This window comes from Anas platyrhynchos, chromosome 2 (assembly GCF_047663525.1).
Source record: "Anas platyrhynchos isolate ZD024472 breed Pekin duck chromosome 2, IASCAAS_PekinDuck_T2T, whole genome shotgun sequence".
Classification (NCBI taxonomy): domain Eukaryota; kingdom Metazoa; phylum Chordata; class Aves; order Anseriformes; family Anatidae; genus Anas; species Anas platyrhynchos.
Window position 1 is genome coordinate 82,924,546 of NC_092588.1, and position 22,800 is coordinate 82,947,345.

The 22,800-nt window shown below is 39.1% G+C and overlaps 1 long non-coding RNA gene across 2 annotated transcripts in view; it reads right to left on the reverse strand.

The window, feature by feature from the left end:
• Positions 1-13,706, reverse strand: part of LOC140001732 (uncharacterized) — a 38,499-nt gene extending 24,793 nt beyond the window's left edge. For both annotated transcript variants that reach the window (XR_011807240.1, XR_011807241.1), the window contains exons 1-2: positions 13,469-13,706; positions 7,966-8,044 (exon numbers count right to left, since the gene is read on the reverse strand). This is a non-coding gene — a long non-coding RNA (uncharacterized lncRNA). The remainder of the gene's footprint in view (positions 1-7,965; positions 8,045-13,468) is intronic.
• Between the last annotated feature and the right edge of the window lie 9,094 nt (positions 13,707-22,800).

The following is a 22,800-nucleotide window of genomic DNA, read 5'->3' on the forward strand; positions in this document are numbered from 1 at the left end:
TCACAATACAATTTGGCTCCTAATTTCTGTATCTTGAAGCACCCTTTGTAGAAAGCATTAAGTGTATAATCATAATCAACTATGCAATCTCTTGTTACAAGTCAGCGGTGGTACTACGATTCTTGTATTAGCTAAGAAATAACTGATGACCTTTTTTTTCCTACTCAGTGCTTTACATTAGTCAGAGAGGTCCATATTAACATTAAATAGAAAAGTTTCAGCATCAGGATAATTTTCTATCAACACTGACTGACCTTTTCTGATCCTCCTAGAACATACTTTATATCATTCTGTGTAGCTCTTTTATACACCTTTTGAAAGTATGAAATATTTTTTTTAAAAATAATGCCATTTCTCTCATAGCAAATAAAAGCCTGAAAGTGAGACTAATACAAATGGATAATGAAGATAATTTATTCTGCAATTGCATGTTTGGGCATAGTAATGACAGATTTTAAGCTAATAAATTATGAGATTCATAAAGTACTGCATCTCTGATTACATTCTGATGCTAAAAAATGAAGGGGGAGAAGAAAACAGTAGAAAAAGAAAGGAATGAAGATCTTGACATTTCCAGAGGGTAAAGAAGCATCTACAGAGACTTGTGTTTCTGTCATAACAGAATTATTGCATGATAGCAGAGTGTAAACTGCAAGGTACATTTTTTGGTAAATGAGAACGCAGTTGTGTCTGTTTCTGATACTCAGAGCCAGACTTCCCTGTCACCAAGCATCTTCTCTGAGCATATGTCAAGTGCTGCTGAAGGTATCAGCATAGCTGACTAAAAACATGTGCTTTGAAAGAAAAGCATCAAGTGACTCATTCCTTGAAAACAATATTCCAACAAGGCTCCTATTTTAACTCAGAAAAAATACAGCAACTTCTGTAAGGCATGATAAGAAATGTACCATCTATGAAGGATACCAAATTGAATAAAGATTATATTTTGAATCTCTCTTTATTCTTGCAGAAAATACACCTTCTCATTTATTCTGTTTTTTATCCACATATTTCCTTCTAATTTCTTGCAACTTAGAATTTTGAACTTGGCTGAAGCTTTTATTTTCCCATTTATAGTTATGTAGAGGTGCTACAAAAATCACAAACTGAAATGATTTTCATTATTTTATCTTTACTTTTACTGATGAACTGCATTGTCATATATATTAAAAAAAAAAAAGTCATACAAACCCCATATCTGGGATACCCTGGGATACCCAATTGTACCCTTGTGTATAGTAATGTACTCCAATTGCAGTCAGTTCAGCTGTTAGGTGAAAAGTTTATCTAGGGACAAAGACTTTCAGGATATCAGGTAAAAAGCAGTCTAGAAGAACCGTATTGTAAATTTTCTTGGTCAAATGCTGTTCACAGGTCAAAACAGGGAACACCACCCTAGCCCATTTCCCATCTAGATTTATGTAAACCAACTCATATACCTGAAATAACAAGGATAGTCTCCAAACGTTTTCAGATACTCAGTGAAAATAAACTTTAGAGAGTATGCCAGAAGGCAATCTAAATTAGGTGCTCTAAATCATTCTTTGAGAAGCTATTCTTTCTCTGGCTCTTTCTATAGAGAGACTCAGGAATGCTACTTGGCACAGAAGGCCTAAACTTGTCCGTGACGGGATATAATGAAGCACACACCTCCATTCCCAGTTTTCACCATGTCTGTGCTAAAATGGTTTATATCATTGTAACAGAATAAACATGTCACTGAGGATATACCCCAAAATAAAGGCTAAGAAAGTGTAATTTATTAGTTCTACAAACAGAATTATATTAATATTAGAGTCAAGACCCAATGAAGTTCAAAAGAGAACTTTTACATCACCTTTCTGGAAAACATTTGTGGCCCTTGTGAAGAAAATGGAAACCAGAAAAAGAGTAAGAAAAAGACAGTAATGCCATTTCTTTGTTTAGTTTGATTTGCTATATGAGTACCACTAAATACTGTAAATGCAGTATATCTCTTGGAAAGATGGACATACAGTCATTGGTGACTCAGTCCAATTTTGCACATCTAAATCCCTGAGCACCTTTTCAACAGAAGTTCAACCTCCCTTTTTAAATTCTGTTATCAATTTCACTCACTTTTCTATCTCATTTTCATCTTGATACTTACTTCTAATTATATGAAAATTTATCCTGCTATCCATGACTTCGGAAACTAAACTCCAAAGTAATGTGTAGGAGATTTTTCATCATTTTACATGACCTAAGAGCCTGATTTTATAAGCCCCTGCCTTTGTGAGTTCATAAACTATGATCTTGTATTTGTCTCCTGTGACAACCTAGGAAACCTGAAAAAAGCCCCACAAGATCACTCAGCTTGGAAGAGAAATCGAGTCTACTGCTCATTGACTAAACGGAACATGACCATCTCCATCAAGCATCTGGATTTCAAGTACTGTCTACATAAGTATCCATATTCATAGCCATATTATTGGAAATACATTCCATTTTGAGTTTTATTCTAGAGAAGGACATCATCGCTCATTCTATGTGAAGTCTACACTTCTACTCTATTGCTTTGACCCGTGGAGGACAAGACAAAAGATCTCCAAAAAATAAGAAAGATGTAGAAACATACTAATAGGTCTGAACTTGGGCTAGAATTGCTCAGAAAATAAGTTCAGTGTAGGTTTCTGTATGAATGTTTTGCCCAGAACTTCACTGAAATTTTGTAAACCTGGACATAGACCAAATAGTTCTAATTTTGCCTGTTTCAGTATGAAGAGCCTTATGGCTTAATGATGATCTCCAAGAGTTACAATGGCTTAATTGAATATCAAAATAATAACATGAACTCTTTAAAACATTTTACCTCTAATCTTGTTGTAGCTATGATGCTTTTGGCTCAAGTAGTGTAAGAGATTCATGCCATCACAGGGATTAGGCTTGAGAAAATTTTTAGAGGACAAAGCTGATAGTGCTGAAATATCACCCACATAAAAATGCCTTCAGCTACCTTCTGCAAGTACTTCTCTAACACTTCGCAGTTCAGACTGACTTCATCAGGTAGAATGAAACAACTTGTCAACATAATGGTCATGAGCAAAATTCTGTTTTAGGTGTTCATATTCTGCAGTGGTCAAAATGAGATTCTAAAGTGACTGTGTAAAACCATAGAGACCCAAGAGTTTAGCCATTACTTGTCACCAACTCCACCCTAAAAGTCTTGTGGACAGTATTCATAACATTAAAGTCCGGGAGCCTGAAATCAATAGGATTTGGGTTCAGGCCTATGAACAGGGGCTCAACCCATTTCTGAAAGTTAAGATCTGACACCCACTTCTATTTCCCTTCCCTCCATCCCTTCGATTACCAAGTCATACAAATCAATCCTCTAAACAGTGGTACCCTACTTGCTGATATGACACTACTAGTGCTTTCATGACAACATCAGTTATCAAGAGCTAGCTGCTTGTGAACAGAAGGTGCTTGACTATAAAGCTGTGAGATAACAACTGGAACTGAAATCAGAATAAGCAAAATATATTGACTGTGTCAGCAAAACGTCTTTTTTGTTTAAGGAATATCTTATGTCTGCCAAACTTAAAATGAAACGTATGACATATTTCATCCTTTTCTCTCACAGTAATAAGTAAAGCACATTTAGCAAAATGGCGGGCATGACTGAACAAATAATAAATAATAATGATGATGCCTGCAGAAAATCCATAAAACATAATTATTCTGGCTTTTATCCAGCATATATAAAAGACTGAACTATATTTCTTTATTGAAGCAAGACGCTTCTGAGAACAAATACCAATAACTATATTAAGAGCTTTAGGTAACATGTACATCAAATGAGAAATGCTAATTTCTCAGAAATGTATTTAGCAATACACTTTGCTGTCTTAATGGAACTACTTTTCATACCCAAACTTGTTAATAGGAATACTTTACAATAGAGGACAATAATTAGAACAGAGGTTGAGGTACAGGAGGAGCCAAGAAATAGCACCATATAGACTGGCAGTAATGGCACAGTGTATGCAAGACCTTAATCTTAGTAGACATAACACAGAATCACAGAATTTCTAGGTTGGAAGAGACCTCAAGATCATCGAGTCCAACCTCTGACCTAACACTAACAAGTCCTCCACTAAACCATATCATTAAGCTCAACATCTAAACGTCTTTTAAAGACCACCAGGGATGGTGACTCCACCACTTCCCTGGGCAGCCCATTCCGATGCCTAACAACCCTTTCGGTAAAGAAGTTCTTCCTAACATCCAACCTAAACCTTACCTGGTGCAACTTTAGCCTATTCCCCCTCGTCCTGTCACCAGGCACGTGGGAGAACAGGCCAACCCCCAACTCGCTACAGCCTCCTTTAAGGTACCTGTAGAGAGCAATAAGGTTGCCCCTGAGCCTCCTTTTCTCCAGGCTGAACAAGCCCAGCTCCCTCAGCCGCTCCTCGTAGGACTTGTTCTCCAGACCCCTCACCAGCTTCATCGCCCTACTCTGGACTTGCTCAAGCACCTCCATGTCCTTCTTGTAGCGAGGGGCCCAAAACTGAACACAGTACTCGAGGTGCGGCCTCACCAGAGCCCAGTACAGGGGGACAATCACTTCCCTAGCCCTGCTGGCCACACTGCTTCTTATACAAGCCAGGATGCTGTTGGCCTTTTTGGCCACCTGAGCACACTGCTGGCTCATATTCAGCCGACTATCCACCATCACTCCCAGGTCCTTCTCTGCCTGGCAGCTCTCCAACCATTCCTCTCCCAGCCTGTAGTTCTGCTTGGGGTTATTGCGCCCCAGGTGCAGGACCCGGCACTTGGCCTTGTTGAACTTCATGCAGTTGACCTCAGCCCATCGGTGCAGCCTATCCAGATCCTCCTGCAGAGCCTTCCTACCCTCGAGCACATCGACACACACACCTAACTTGGTGTCATCTGCGAACTTACTGAGGGTGCACTCAATGCCCTCATCCAGATCATTGATGAAGATATTAAAGAGGACCGGTCCCAGCACCGAGCCCTGAAGAACTCCACTACTGACCGGCCTCCAACTGGACTTGACTCCATTCATCACGACTCTTTGGGCCCGGCTATCCAGCCAGTTTCTAATCCAACGAAGCGTGCGACAGTCCAAGCCAAGAGCAGCCAGTTTCTTGAGGAGAATGCTGTGGGAAATGGTGTCAAAAGCCTTGCTGAAGTCAAGGTAGACCACATTCACAGCCTTTCCCTCATCCACCAAGCGCGTCACTTTGTCACAGAAGATCAGGTTCATCAAGCAGGACCTGCCTTTCATAAACCCATGCTGACTGGGCCTGATTGCCTGCTCACCCTGCAAGTGCCACGTGATAACACTCAAGATAATCTGCTCCATGAGCTTCCCTAGTACTGAGGTCAAACTGACAGGCCTGTAGTTCCCCGGGTCTGTCCTACGGCCCTTCGTGATGGGCGTCATGTTTGCTAGCTGCCAGTCAACTGGGACCTCCCCCAATAGCCAGGACTGCTGATAAATGATGGTAGAGCGGATTTTCCAGCTCCTCTGCCAGTTCTCTCAGTACCCTTGGGTGGATCCCATCCGGCCCCATCGACTTGCGCATATCCAAGTGCCGTAGCAGGTCGCCAAACATTTCTTCGTGGATAGTGAGGGCCACATTCTGCTTCCCATCCCCTTCCACCAGCTCATGGTACTGGGTATCCAGAGAACAACCAGTATTGCTGCTAAAGACTGAGGCAAAGAAGGCATTAAGCACCTCCGCCTTTTCCTCATCTTTTTTAACAAGGTTTCCCCCCGCATACAGTAAAGGATGGAGATTTTCCTTAGTCCTGTTTTGCACTGATGTATTTGTAAAAAAAATTTTTTGTTGTCTTTAATGGCAGTTGCCAGATTGAACTCCAGATGAGCTTTGGCCTGTCTAATTCTGTCCCTGAACAGCCTCGCAACATCCTTATAGTCCTCTTCAGTGGCCTGCCCTTTTTTCCAAACATTATAAATCCCCTTTTTTCTCCTACGCTCAAGCTGCAACTCTCTGTTGAGCCAGGCTGGTCTTCTTCCACGCCGGCTCGTCTTTGGGCACGTGGGGACAGACCGCTCCTGCGCCATTAAGATTTCCTTCTTGAAGAGCACCCAGCCTTCCTGGACCCCTCTGCCCTCCAGAACCACCTCCCAAGGGACTCTGCCAACCAGTGTCCTGAGAAGCTCAAAGTCAGCCCTCCAGAAGTCCAATGCAGCAGTTTTACTGGTCCCCTTCCTGGCCTCGCCAAGAACGGAGAACTCCACCATTTCGTGGTCACTCTGCCCAAGACAGCTTCCGACCACCACATCTCCCACCAGTCCTTCTCAGTTTGTGAAGAGAAGGTCTAGAGGGGCACCACCCCTGGTAGGCTCACTAACCAGCTGCATCAGGAAGCTATCTTCCACTTTCTCCAGAAACCTCCTAGACTGCTTTCTCTGGGCTGTGTTGTGCTTCCTGGATATGTCAGGGAAGTTGAAGTCCCCCATGAGGACAAGCGCTGAAGATTTCACAACTTCTGTCAGCTGCCTGTAGAACTCCTCATCCGTCTCCTCATCCTGGTTCGGCAGTCTATAACAGACCCCAACCAGGACGCTAGCCTTGTTGGCCTTCCCGCCAATTCTAACCCAAAGGGACTCGACCTTGTCCTTCCCAGCCTCGAGTTTCACAACATCGAGAGATTCTCTGATATAGAGAGCCACACCACCACCCCTTCTGTGCTGCCTGTCCCTTCTGAAGAGCTTATAGCCAGGCATTGCAGCACTCCAGTCATAAGAGGGGTCCCACCACGTCTCCGTGATGGCAACCACGTTGTAGCCTGCCTCCTGCACGATGGCTTCCAGCTCTTCCTGTTTATTACCCATGCTGCGTGCATTGGCGTAGATGCACTTCAGCTGGGCCATTGCCTTATCCCTCAGCCTTGCCATTGTTCCCTCTGGCACAGCTCCAACAAGCCTTGTTTCAGTCCCATCCCCCATCTTACCTAGTTTAAAGCCCTCTCAATGAGCCCCGCCAGCTCCTGGCCCAGGATCCGTTTTCCCCTTAGAGACAGGCCGGGTGCCAAGTAAAGCACCCCACAGTCAAAAAAAAAAAAAGATTTATGTGCTGGCACCAGCCTCTAAGCCATGTATTTATCAGGTGGGCTTTTCATGTCCTGTCACAACTCCTGTCGTGTCCTAACGCAACTGAAGATTAGTAGGGTGTTTAAAAGAGGGAAGGAATAATAAAAAAAAAAAAAACTAATTTTTTTTGTAAGAGTCAAACCAATCAAGAAAATGTATAATTTTAAAAATTTATAAACTAGAAGTTGACAGTAATTTTCCCGAGCACTCAGGCACATTGCCCTTTTATATTACTATGCTTTATGAATTATGAATTCTGGATGACGAGAAAGCCTAGGGGTGACAACAGAGCTGTAGTGTCAGTAATGCATTGTCATTTCACACTGTGAAAGTTCTACTATACCTAGCTGGATTTTTCAAGTTTAAATAATGTCACTGACTGCCAAAGATTTCCCTGAGAGGTGTGATGAAAATATATGCTCTGTTGGTAAAATGCTAATCCCAATAACTAGAAAAGGGTCAAACACTTTTGAGTGCTTGTCAGGTTTTTTGTCTACCATGGGTCTTGAGATATAACTATATTCCTTCACCATAATTCACCTATTTTAAGTCAGACATTGAAGCAGATAACCAGTTTTCCAGCTTTTAGCAGAATGAAATCAGAGTAGAAAATAAAAGAGGTGTTTTGTGAGATTTTACATGGCTCCTGTTGCCAAGGAAACAATTTCTTTTGGCTGGGTAATGGTAGCCCTGGCTGCAAAGCTGGCAGTATAGAACAAGGGAGGCTATTTATCAAATAGGGTTATATATGGACACCCATACACACTTATCCACACATCGAAGAGGGAAAGATCTAGCAAAACTGAATTCCAACAAAAAAACATTAAAGTTTGGAAATAAGGTTGTAAGTAACTTACACTCATTTGAGGAATCTGTTGATGGAAGAGGCATTAGTACTGGGTTAAACTGATCACACAGAGGCATTCTAGAATCTACCTGAAAACATAATTCAGAAAAGCAAAATAAAGGTCAAATGCAGCTCTCAAAGACAGCTCATCTGTGTCCCATTCCAGCCAAGTACTTAACCAGACACATAATATAAAAGTTCAGATTCAAAAGATGGTGAAGAAACACTTGAAAACTGTGGGATCTCTTTTTTAACGTAGAATCCCTAACTCCGAATCTAAAAATCAGATCCATGATATTATACGTAATTTTACCAATTTACTGATACAATAGAATTTAACATTCTTTGAGGCAAAATGGAAAGGATAGCTCCTAAGGATGGACTTTTGGCCAAAACTGGATAGTGGAACAATGAGGAAAGTCACCAAGTGTAAGGTCAGCTATTTTTGAAAATAATTACAATCTAGAAGATTCTTAAGGAACATTGTTTTCTTCTCTCATTAGGAAGTATCTAGGAAGCCTCAATGAATTTGTTGTAAAATAAGGTTTGTTTGATTTTTTAATATTTTTTTTCAGAACTCTTAAGTAGGAAAAAAAAAAAAGAAGGTGCAACTCTCATACTGCATTTTCAGGCAAAAAAAAAAAAAAGGAGGAATGTCAGCCACTATGCATGTCAAGCGTTTTTAATTCTATATAAAAGATTATTAGCATAATGCTGAGCAACAGAATGTAACCTTGAAAGGAACTTGTTTTGTAATTTCCCTTCTAGAGTCAAATGCAGGCTCTGCTTTTTTGGATCTTCTGTGAAAATGGCTTTCTAGCAACTCATGGCTGGAATAACATAGGTAGCAAGTCTTTTTCCTCTGTGACCATACATGAGACTGATGAGTAAACAAAGAACTAGCTATTTTGCTACTTCCACGTTATAATGTCAAAAGAAAGCAAAATGGTAGCTGAAGATTATATGTAGTGGTTTGTTAAGTATCAGTGTAATTTCTTTAAGGAAAAGAGAGACAAATTATGAAGGACAGGAATTTTATTAATTTGAAATACAGATTTGTCTCTCTCTATGAAGCTCCAGCCAATTAGACTTGAGGCAATACAGTTTCTTAAATAAAGTAAAAATAAATACAAACACACAGACTATCTTGTGTACTAAGGCTCTTTAATCACTTTACCCAGTGTTAAAGTGAGTATCCAGGGGAAAAAAAAAACAAGTTTTGGAAGGCAAGACTGGTTAAGTCAGTTTTAGAAGGCCAGCTGATTGACCTAGTCTTGGCCACGTACTCAGAAGTGCTGGTATCAAATGCACATGCTGCATCTGTAGTATTATCTTAGAAGAATTCATGCTGGGCTTCTTTCAAACTCAGGCTCAAACACAAAACAGGGAATATTTATTTATTTTTTAGGGCACTGTAAATAAACAAAAATAATAAACACAGTTTTAAGGGGTAGTTAAATAAAACAAACATATAAAGTTACAATCACTGTAATCATTATCTTACTCCTTCCTGTAGTACAATATCAAAAAAACTGTAAATATTTAACAGTTCTCAATGATAATGTGGTTCTTAGCTAATAAATGTGTTTTATTATACTGTTTCTATCTGTCTAGTAATTATTTTTGCCCTTAAAACCACAGCAACGCTAACATAATAAACCAATTAGACTTCCAGCATACAGTCTCCCTCCACAATAAAAGCTGTTTGAACCTACTACTTTTCTGGGTAAGCTTGCATGTAAATATTTATAACATTATTTTATTTCTTTTTTTTTTTCCTCCTCATTTTATTACCTATAGCAAGCCTTCATTATAAACGAGATAACTTGTATACCCAAGACCTTTTTAGTATGTTGTTCATATCCAAAAAAGAAGTATTCAGGTATTCAAAAATGTTCAGAAATTTACACCAAGCTCTAAATTTCAACAGGCTCAAGTGAATGTTTTTTCTAGGAATCTATTTAAACTCAACATACTTGCCCACTCCTTGAATCAAATGAAACATTTACTTTCACCGGAAGTACCCAAAGATAGAAACAAACTAAATTTGTTGTGTTTTCACCCTATTAATTATTGGATGTGAAAATATTACATCCTATAATTCAATGACCTGTCATTGGCTCTTACTACATGTACTCTTCTGAAGGGTAGAATACATAGTATAAAAAAGGCTGAAGAACATAAATATCCTTTCTAATGTGGGCTTTGAAAAAGATGTCTGAATGTTCTTATACTCAGTTGAGGCTTTGCTAACATCAATATACTTTCATATAACAAAAACAAACAAACACAAAAATCATTAAGAATCAAACAGGTGCAGGCATCCCAGAGAATTCAAACTTCTACTTCCAAGAAACGGACATGACACAAGGTCACTGGCTATCAACAAGAAGCATTTAATTTAAAGCCACTAGGTGTCACCATATAAATATTCCTAAATAGAGTTATCAGCCTGAAAAAGTATTTGGTAATAATAGACAAGGTTGTAGGCAGTTGACCACGTCCTCATATCCTTACAAAGCCATGGAAGAACGCTATAAACTAATCAGGCTCACCACTAAATATCAGAATTACTGAGAAATATTTTTACACATGAGAAATGAGACTTGAATGTATCCTGTTAAGTTTTTAATAAAATGCACTCTATATTCTAACTTAGACAGACCTTTAGTAATTTAACTTCAAAATAAATGTTTTCCCAAGCAAAACCTTCCCATATCAGAATGTGGCCTTGTGAGAAACTGTCCCACACAGACTCTTCACATTTGCATGTTTATTGAGCTATTTAGTCCCTGCACTGCAATTCCTCAGTAGAAATATTCTGTAGTAGCTTTCTGTTGTCACTGAGACCCAAAAGTGGCCCCACTGCCCTGATGACGTAGCCTACTGGAAACAGAGAAATTAAGGGCAAATTTAAGTAATTTATCTTACTAATGAACTGTTATTAAAAACCATCTATTACCTCAAAGGCGCAGGATGTTCCAGGCATGTAATACTGCTTTAACAGGCGTACTGAAGTGATTGTGTACTTCAGTCACTGTGGACTGGTACTTCCCTACCATAGCAATGCTGCTGCTTCGGATGCAAGGGGGAGTCTGTGTGTCTGACAGAGGAGCATATGACCAAAACTGGTTAGTACTCCTGACTCATCCCTATCTCTTTCAGCTATCGACAATCTCCAGCACGTAACATCTTGTAATTCACTTATGGCTCCTTGTTATGCTACTGTTCTGATTAGTAGTGGCATTTCCTTGAATTTACACAATACTGCTTATTGGATATACCATAAATATCTAATGAAAACCACAGATACTCCTCAGAAAAATATGAAAGCAGCTGAAGAGTTTTAATAGCTATTTAACTATGATTAATGAAATATCTAACTGACACAGTAGCATGAAACTAATATAGACTTAATAGCCAAGCCTGCATAGAACCATAAAGATTGTACATTGAAGTTCAAAATGTTGTCTGATTATTTTAAGTATTTTCTGCATAGCTGTCCAGACCGTGTGACTAATCATAGTGAAGAGTTTCTAAAGAAAAACAAGGAGGTCTGTGCTGAAGTACAGCATAAACATCTCCATTTTTGTTTCAAAATACAGAGGATGCTTTTAGGTAAGGAACAACATGGAGATTTCTTCAAGAATAAATACAAGTGCACCAGAATAAAGTATAGCTCATTGGTTTAATCAGCTCCCACATATGTGAAGGATGTAAACTAGGCTATCTCCCAAAGCTGAAGTGGAAGAGCAAAAGAGAAAGAGAGGTAGAGAAAGAGAGTATGACAGTATGTGAAGCTTTGACAGATGAAGAACAAGACCAGAAAATAGCTAACATCTCTGGCAGCTTGAAATGAAAATCAGACAGAAACTCCCACTGGATTTTTTTTTTAAACCCCGCATCTTGACTGCAGCTATCCATCAGTGTCGTGCCCCTAACTAGTCTATTGTATATGCATATAGTAAATTTAGAAGTATAAAGAGGGTGTATTTGGCTTTCTGTCTTTGGATCTGTTTGTCCTTCTGTACCCTGCCTAAGAACTATACAAGAAGAGATACCTTAGAAAAAGAAATAGTATCAATAGCATTGACAAATCTGCAGAGACACTAAGGAGAATTCTAGTTGCCAAGTAATAAATTAGCTTTTTCTTTCCTAAAATTATCTTCACAATTCCCCATCCTTAGACATGAGCAAACAATGCAATTCTCTATTTTTTTTTTCCTCTCCCCATTCCCCATCAGAGAAGGGCTATCAAATAGAAACTATAGAAGTATTTTCCTAACACAGGCTGTTGACCTTCCCTTCTGCTTCTAAATTATAATGCTCTGTAATTGTTCTGAGTATCTGTTCTGGAAAACATTAGATACTGACAAATCCAGCCTACAAAAACACAGTATTTCTGAAGAAGTTTATTAAAAGATCTTCTGAACCAGGGACTGCATACTTCTAATGGCAGCTGTTGGCATAGTGCAGTATATATTTCAATGAACTATCAAAGAGAGGCCGTTTTCCTTTCTTGCATCTTTCAGCATAGCACCAAAATAGATGGTAGGATTTACAAGACTTTCCAGTTCTTTCAAGGTAAGAGCAGAGAGCTTATTTAACATCCATCTTCAGAGTGACAGCACATGAAGAGCTATGAGGCTTGTAGAGTAATACTGGCACAAAAATAAACTGATTTAGGTGAAATCTGGTGGCCATGTTAGGGGAAAAAAAGGTAAGATTGGGGCATAAAACAATACTAGCTGTAAGAGAGATTAAAAGACTAATATCAAAAGCACTTGCACTGTGATAGGACTGAATTAAATTTAACTAGGAATGGAATTCTGAAGGACAGAAAACATGCTTCAATAAGACTAAAACAACTATTCAGAATTAACATTTTGTCTTTAGACCTCTTTTTTAATTTTTTTCCCCTTTCCCACTGTGAAGCACTCTCATGATCTCAGAGTTTATGGCTCTTTTGACAATAGATGAAGAGCTTACTAAGAGGTCATTCAAAGCTAAAAGCTCCAATCTTCCCAATGCTGTTGCTGGGTTGCTGGGTCCTTCCCCACAAATTACTTACTCTATTTGTGCATTTCAGCACTCACAAAAAACGTGATTAATCCCTCTGTGATTCCCATCTTTCGGATAGCAACGACAAGTCCTCAATAACATGACCTTTTGTTACCCCGCCCCTGTTCTTTTCTCTTAAGGAGCAATACCTGATCAGTTAATTTTGGCAGTTGTGGCTTAGTGCCCCAAAGAGCCTACTAAGCTGCTTCTGTCAGCCAAGTTCACTTTCTCTCTCCCTCCTCCCATTGTGATTTCTAAGGAAATCTCCTGGTACAAGGGTGAGGTTAAGGTTACCTTGGTACAGCAGGAGGGAGACACACAGAAGCTCCCCTCCTGGAGAACCCACAGCTGCCTAAGGCGTAAGATACCATATTTACATATTAGCATTTGAAGCTTTCTTATTCACAATGAAGACACTCATTTTACACAAACCATCATTCAGTCTCACTCACCATGGGTTCCCAAGGGCTGGGAGGCACGTGCCTGAAACTGAGGGAGACCTGTGAAGAGGATGGCCCAGGGCAGATGGCTGCCCCTTGTAGGGCACAGGCCCAGGACAAGCCAAGAACTTGAACTGCTGCCAGAGACCAAGCAGGGCCGGAGTATACCTGATGCCCTCCCTTGCAAATTTTTATCTTTTGATCTAGGAATAGCGCTGCGACACTTCTCAGCTTTTACCTTGACACTCTTTATGTACTGACTGGCAATCAGCAGAAGCCCAGGTTTAATCACTTGAACTGATGGCAGCTTCTGACTGAATCGATCACCATATTTTTATCACCTGGAGAACTTGGCTGGGGCAGAAACACTGCAAGTGCCGGGGCCCTTGCTGGAGTTTAGCTGTCAGTGCTCCCACTGATCCTATGGGGTGACCTGGCCAGGAACCCCCGAGACACACACACACACATTTGGGAACAGGCCCTGCCAGCCTGCGGGCCCCCACCAGCCCATCTGGCTCTGACCTCTGATAACTGCTATCAAGTACTACATGCAAAAGGCAAAGAGTTGATCAGAGCAGTTGAAGTTAGTCATATTTTGCAGGACACAAGCAAGACAAAATGTTGAAATCCCTGGTGTGCTAACCGTTGCATGTCTCATTTCAGTCAGTCAAACACAGGCTGCAGCATCTGTCCTTTCTTAGCATTTAACCTGGACTCCAGGATGATAAACTCATGTGATGAAACCTGCTTTAACGAATGCATTATAAATGCAGTGCAGAACACAGCCTCCAGGAGCTCACAGACCCAGAGGTCCTGATCCAGGTGCCTTCTTCCTCTGAGCATCTCAGTGACTTTACCCCAGCCCGTGCCATCGCCCGGCGGGGAGGCAGGGGCACAAGCGGTGCTGGCCAAGGATGCGTCTCCTCTGCCACGGGGTGAAGGCTTCTGCTTTCACCTCCACCCCTCCAGAGAGCTCAGCTAGGAGAAGGAGATAGATGACAGCAGCTTGGATGGAGTACAGTATGAGCACGGCAGCGATTATATGAGTGCACTATCAGGTGGGTCTGGCAGGGATATTTTTAGCTACAATTATTTTGTAAAGTAAACTCTTTGCTCCAGAGCTTCAAAACCTGAGTGATTCTGTTTCTTAAATCCGAAGAAGCCTCACAGTGACAGCGGCATATCTTTAGTTATGTAATTTCTAATCTATATCAGCAGCTGCAGTTTCCACCAAATAGATACAGATATTTCTTGCACTGGTGATTACAGTTCCTTAGCATGGTGACACGGTCCTTTACCAAAGGCTACAGTTCAAGGTTATTTAAGGGTTACTGCTGATTCACAAAGCTATTAGCTCTCTATACAGGATTAACAGACAATTGATTTGTCCTACTCAAACTGTGTAATAGTTTTTGCTTCTGAGCAGTGAGAACTGAGAACCCACCACTGAGAACCTCACCTCGCTCCCCCCCCACCCACCCCCCAGCCGACTTGCCAGGCTCAGCAAGTGTCACAGCAGCAGGGACAAAAAGACACACTTGACATAAAACCCCCCAGTAGCTGTGGGCAGCAGCCAGGTGTCCTGAAGGGGGAATTTGACTGAACGCTCCCACCAATAATCAGATGTAGTGCTGACCTTTAGGAGCAGTGCAAGCCATATTCCTTTCCTTGTTTGTTTGTCCACAGGGAGCGAGAAGAGAGCTGTTTGCTTTAGGCAACTGTTCTTTTCTTTCTGACAGATGTAAATGTCAAAGGATGTCTGGGTAGCGTTGGATACCACTTAATGTCACCATTATTTTGGTGACTAACAAAAGCTGCCCGTGCATCTATAAACATCATGCAGTAGCCCTCTAGAGGGTAATAGGAATGGCAAGCCAATTGTGTGAAAATGTCTTCCCACTGACAATTTTTATCAGTGGGGCCTGCTGGTTAAAACAATACAAAACAAAAACTTTCCTGATGCGGCTGGCAAAGTAGCACTCACCCTAGGATTCTACCAGTTCTGAAACCAAGTGATTCGACCCACCGACGTCCTAACCCAAGTAAATGTAAGACTTGCACGCGAGCCATCAAAAGTGGCATTTTCCTTTAGGAAGTCGGAGCAGGAGACATGTGAAGCTCGTAAGTCTGCCTCCTTCTGAGATGCCATGCAGTGGTTGTAGTTCTTCCTCTTGCACGCTCTGTAAAATCTGTGCCCTTTTGTATTGTGAAGCCTTCCAAGAACATCACAAGCCCTTTTTACTAAACGCTTGACAACTTCATTTTTTTTTCTTAGTAGGGTTGCAAGCAAACTGTCTATCATAAGAAGCTAGTTAAGATTGTATATTTACACCTGCTTAACATAGCCCACACTGCCTGTGTGAGACATGATGCATTTATTTTAAACTCGCATTTTATTATTATAATTATTTTACAAATCGTGAAATACGTTTGAAGTATCTTTCTTGAGCCTTGTCTTGCCTTGTAGCCAAGATAAACTAATCCTGCCACTTCAAACTTTTCAGTCATTTTATTTCTGCTGTCATTTAAGAAGCCAACTTGGACTTTTATCCTCAAAATCCATCTCTAACACCGTTGGAGTAATATGAATTTCTTCCATGTCAGTTGCTACGTCTTGGTTTGCATCTCTCTCTCTTTCTCTCATTTCATATGAATTTTAAGAATCTCAATACACTGTTTATATTTTATATTCAGAGTTTTTATTACAAAAATAAAATTGATAATCAGTTATCAATTTACTTCATAAATGTAACGATCAATTATCTATAAAACTATTTGGAGAGGAAAAAGGTAATTTTCTAAAGGAAACTCAGAACAACAGGAATTTAATAGCAAAGAAATAAATAAAAATCTTCATGATTTCATCTCAGGAAAATATAGGTACCACTGAATTTTTAAAGCTCAGTTTTAAACCTGACATAATAAGATGAGCAAACAGCCTGTAATCAATAAAATAAAGGGAGACAAGGAACTGAGAGATCCTTTCCTGCTTAGGATCCTTAGATCTTTTCCTTACAAGAAAGGAAAAATATTTCAATTTCAAAGCAGAAAGCTTCCTTACTGACTTTCAGCATTGCAGGTTTAGAGAAAGCAACAAAGCTATCTGGTAAAAAGTTCTTCTCCAAAACTCCGGATTCACAGCAGTATGACAAGAAACTCAAAACCAAAAATTACTATTTTTGCCTTTTTAGGAAAGAGCCGCTCATGCAGCAGCATATCTGGAGATTTACAAAGCAATTATCTGGTAAATTGAAAGTATATGCAATCACAGTTGCCTTCTAATAGTATTGCCAAGGAAATAAAGGGGAAAAGTACCCATTATAATTGACAATAAAAGGTCACTATTAACATACAGTGACCGTAACGAAGAATCTGCAATACTATAGTATGAAAGATAAATACTATAACATTGCTGTCATAATTAGAGATGACAGCAGACAATGTGTTTTTACTAAGAATATTAGTTTAAATCTGAAAGTACATTTCATTTCACATTTGTAACATTTGTATGTTTGTTTTCCATTGAACATCAAGCTTAGCTGGCTGAAAGAGTGCAAACCAACTTAAATATACTTAAATATTTGATAAAAGCAAAACTCACTACATATTATGTTAGTACTACTATATTGGGTGACCATACATATCCAAAGAAAACAAACGGTCCCTCTTAATTTAAAAATCAATTCTCTTAGAAAGGTCCACTAAAAAACAACTTCATGCCAGACGTAAATGAAGCCTTCTGATGATTATACACTGCTGTTTTTATGGTTCCAAATGTTCCTATTAAACAAGAGTTTAATCAACAGAATGTGGAGCCACAGTGAGATGCTTTTGCATGAGGCAGCCCCCCCCCACACACCATGCAAGGCCTTTTGTCCTTCTTTTCTGGGCAATATGGTATAGGTCTGTTGTTACACCCTGCATCCCTTTCCTACTTGCTTCCTGACAATGTTTATCATGCCCAGTTACTGCTCCCCACTATCAAAAGTCATGCTTATTCATCTTCATTCGGTGCTCCTCTTGTCTCCCCTTTGCTATGGTTTTGGTTTTATACCAACGACTTATAAGCCATAGCAAACTGAACTATTCATGTTAGCCACTACAATTAATTTTCCATCAGGAAATGTAGGTTTTAAGAAAACTAATATCATTATTTCTTCCAAGGTAAAATTTCTACTTTACATCTATTTTTACCTATTATAGAAAAAAAAAAATAAAAACAGTCAGCTTTGCCAAACACTTGCAAGAACACAGTTCATTTGCTTGTATATTACTTCTCCATCACGTCCTCTGTTCCAGTAATTTGTGTCTCAGGAATGTTCATCTCCATTTACAAAGAATCCAGTGCAATAGCAGCCTCAAACCCACATGGAATCTCTTGGAGCTAATGTAGTATGTTTATTCATAATCAAAGAAACACTTTTGAAGCAAGCACAGAACAAATGATGTTTCAGCTCTGATTATCTGCCATGAAGTATTCACAGGGCACTTTAAAGGGGGAAATATTTCCTAATTAAAATTAAGAAAAGAGGTTTGCGCTTTCACTCCAGGCAATTAAATGTAACATTTGCATGCATACAATTCCATGGGAAACAAAACCCAGGAAGTGGCTGTTCGAGTGTCTATTAATTAAAAAATCCAACACTTCACTGTTTGTACTAGCTGCCCTTTTATACAATCTCTGTAGGTTAATAATTGAATTAAAGTGTGCACAAAATGATACCAGTGAAGGGGTGCTTAAAAAGAACAACTCGCTTTTCATAGTAATCATCTGATTATTTTTATTTTTATTAATAAAGATGTATAATTAAAAGAGGTATATGACTGCAGAATCAGAAATGTCAACACAAGTACTAAATACCCATCACGTGCACACTGTGACAGTATGATTTGCTAGCCAGCTTTTCATACCTTTTTGTGTGTGTGATTGCTAGCCTGAAAAATGAACCCAAGTCAGAAACCATTATAAATACATTAGAAAGCATTTACTTCAGGAAAATTTCTGCTGTAAAAGAAAATGGAAAATTGTTGAGGAAAACACTGTCATCTGCTACTCAATGTGCAGTTATCTTGAGATGAAAAGCAAGTTCAACTAAACCCAGTGAAACAACAGTGTGCAGAGCCAATAGTCCATTAGTGTAGCTAGATCAATATAAAGGAAAAGAAACATGGGCTTCATTTCACTCCAGCACTCTTGAAGATGACCTGTTGAAGATTTATCAGTTTTATATAGGAGGGTTTGCCCTTCTCCTCCTCTTTATTTTCTCCAAAATTGTAAAAAGTGAAATACAGCAAAAAGTCTAGGGGGAAAAAAAGTACAGTCCAAAGACAGTAGGCCATTTCTGCTTCTGTTTGCTGTCAATAAAAGAAAAATAATCAAGGGCAGATTTGTAAGGACATGGTTTTTGAAATGTGTATTTTCACCTGTGACAAAGCTTTGTTTTTTGAAATCTCACGCTGTTCCTCCACTATGCTGCAATTACAAACAGGATGATTTCTGAAGGTTCACTTTCTGCTTAAACTTAGTAGTAAACACTCATTTCACCTTGATGTTGTAGAATTAACCACACAACCTTTCACACACATAAAAAAAAAGGTCTGGCCCACTGGGTGAAATGAGAAAGGGACAAATGGTGCAATTGAGGCAGAATGTACAAAAGAGAAGTGTGAAGAGAAAAATGGCAGGCAGAAAAGAGAACTAGAATGAGAAAGGCATTATGGAAAGGGGTAAGTGCAGTGAAATGAACTGAACGGAAGATAAATGGAATGGCTAGAAACAGCCACGGGGAAAAAACAAACAAACAAACAAACAAACAAAAAAAAAAAACAGGAGGTGGTTGGTTGATTGAGGTGTGGAGCTGGTCAGGATTTTATTTTTTTTTGATCTGTTGAAATTTCAGTGATTCACTAGACTCCCCCTCCTCTGTTAGAGAATGCTAACTTACGTAAGAGAATGAAACTTAGGGACTTCAAAGCTATCACAGAGAACTTAATGAACTCTAGAAATGTTTTGTGAGAGCACAGTCTTTGAACTGCAACTTATATTTGGGGTTGAATACTCCAGGAAAACAGCTAGTTATAGGCAGCAAGCAAAACATAATAGCAGTTCTGGCACTCTTAGACAGATGACATTGTTTCTATTTCTGATCAAATCCTGTTTTATATTCTGCTACAGACACAGTCAGTTTCTTTCCATTATTTTTTCCTCCTTAGGTAAAAAGAACAAGTCCTAACTAGATCAAAACCAAGGGACCAGGTTGGATTTCTTCAAAAATTTCTGTTGTTATAGCTTCAAGAAGCCATTTTCTGATCCAGTTGTAAGTATGTTCAGAGTAGTTTAGTATTCCTGGGTTTAAACAAGCACTTGAGACCAAAATTAGACTTACAAAGGACACCAGTATTAAGCAGAGTTCCTTTAGTAGAAGTAAACATAATTTCATAAAATTGGCTGGCTTTTTAAGCAAGTACAGTTAACAGAACTTTTTTTTATAGTAATTATAATAAAAAGTAAATATTGTGTATTTGTTAACACAGTAAATGTTAAGGAGCTCTCTTCACAGCACTGTTGAACATCACTCAGTACTCTTCAGTTTCATTTCAACATTACAGCTGAATAATAGCAAATTAGTATAGAAAGTCTAAAAAAAAAATAAAACAAATCATTATATATACATATATATATATATATATTAGGTCACACACTATATTTGGTCAGATTTCCAAGTAAGGTGAAAAACTGGAAGTTCGCACAAGGATTGTAATAGATTTGTGGTGTAAGTGTTCTTTTACCATTCCACTAACAGGCTATGGATAAGCTGTAGACACATGCTGCAAAATAAAATGTATCGATACCTAAAATCTCTTGTAGTCCTGAAAGTTATGAAATATCAGAATAATTCTTCAAAGGTGGGTGTTGTTTTTTGTGTTTTGTTTTTTTTTTTAAATAAATAAATAAATCAAAGCACTAACTGTCTCTGTGTGATTACAAGATGAAAACCACATTTGAAAGGACTGCCTTTCAAGTGACTAACCAGACAGTGAGCAAAAACCATTCTGAAACAAGCTTTCAGGGACTATAAATCCCATCAATATTTCTGTCTCAGAAATTAAAACTAAGTATGACATCCCTAAGCTCATTTAGAATTGGTTTGGATGTTATCATTATATTAATGGACGTAAATGCCATTGCTGTCCTTATGCTCCAGAAACAAAAGTGATAGAGCACATTTGGTGTTCATCACCTACACTCACATCTGAGGACTGCGTGCACATCCCCCCAGTTATCCACATTGTAAGGGTATCATGGAAAACACATTCTCCACAATCACTTGGTTCTGGGAGAAAACTACTCTGTATCTTCACCACTGACCCTGCACAAAAAGAAATATACTTCACTTATACGTGCACATACACATATCTGCACACACACATTTCTACAAGAGCATGCACAGGAAGACCAGGCTTGCTTACTTCTGTTTCACATTGTTTTCTCCCAGTTTATTTGTCTGTGACTGGGCTGTGTCTCCAATTTGTGATTTTATGTAAATCTTCTCCACTGTTTTCCCCTTTTAGTCAGGGGAGAAAAAAAAAAAAAAAAAAAAAAAAGAAAAAAAAAAAAGCAATCAAAAGCTGAAACCTACGCGCATCCCTGTCTACAGCAGCTGGCATTTTCAAAGGTGCCATAAAGATTCAGGTGCCCTGACCCTGCTGCAGTTAAAGGTAACTGAGTTCTTGACTCCTTTAAACAGTTCTCACAATTCCTCACTAAATTACATTTGCTGGACATCAAGCACTTACTAAATACATGGAATATTTAGGGGACTCCTACTGTTACTTCTAGTTCTTTAATTTTTAATCTTAGTTACACGAAAACATAACCTGAGCCTCATTGCTAATACTTTATTACTGATATTTTACTAGCACCTGCCATCTCACGTAATAGAAGAAACTGCTTTTCTAGAGCTGCATACCCATACCACTTAAAACATTCTGTATCATCTAAAGACTGCATCATTATGGGATTGTTCAGCCTGGAGAAAAGGGAGGCTCAGGGGCAACCTTATCGCACTCTACAGGTCCCTGGAGGCTGTAAAGGAGGCTGTAGCAAGGTGGGGGTTGGTCTATTCTCCCACGTGCCTGGTGACCGGATGAGGGGGAACGGGCTAAAGTTGCACCAGGGGAGGTTTAGGTTGGATATTAGGAAGAACTTCTTTACCGAAAGGGTTGTTAGGCATTGGAATGGGCTGCCCAGGGAAGTGGTGGAGTCACCATCCCTGGAGGTCTTTAAAAGACGTTTAGATGTTGAGCTTAGTGATATGGTTTAGTGGAGGACTTGTTAGTGTTAGGTTGGACTAGATGATCTTGGAGGTCTCTTCCAACCTAGATGATTGTGTGATCATCTTTCTTTATGGTTTCCTTGTACGGTTGGTGTGAGAATAACAACTTTTTTTTTTTTTTGGTGCAACTATTACTGTCTTTTATACTTCAAGTTCTTTTCTGACAATTTTTCAAGTTATTACATCCTATTTGCTATTTCTTCTTTTTCTTGACATCATTCTCCCGTGAGCAAAACCTAGCAAGGTGATCCAATGTTTTTGTCTGCCTTTTTTTCCCCCCTATGGGGGGGAAAAATTTGTGGAACAACCACAATTCTAAGGGGCACTTACCCTACATGAAAAATTCTGAAAGGAATTTTAAGAGTTGTAAAAAAAAAAAAAAAAAAAAAGTTATTTATAGTATCAAACAGGGAACATGTTAATTGAATTCAATCAGCAGAGCAAGGATAAAAAACACTATCAGGCTTAGGGTATCATAAATGGAGCAAAGATTTCAGTCAATTAAGACTAACAGGGCTCAGAAGTTTGCTAATTAACATCTACGGGGACAGCAAACTGCTGCTGAAAGAGAAACTTGCCTTTAAGGGCCGTTAAGGGGAAAAAAGATTTCAGCATGTTTCTAGGTATCATTTAAAAGCATGTGACATATAGCTAGGCCTGCAACAAATAATCAACAGCAATATATTGGAAATATTTATCTCCTATTTTTGGGTTCAGTGATTTTTAAGACATCAAACTGCACAAACGTTACGGTAGTAATGTGAAGCAAGCTACACAACAGTACTGAATTACATTAAATTGATCAGAAAAAAGCAGCCTTTTGACTGGGAACATACTAAGTTCCATCTGTACAGTGTATGAGCTAGTTTGTGCATGAATCTAACTTGTTAGATCATGACAAAGAACATAATATGAAAACCAACTCAAAGTTTGAAGTATGTGAGCCAGCGACTACTGAGCCATCTCCCTCATTTGTTTGATTTGGCAAAGACAGACAATTCTCAGGTC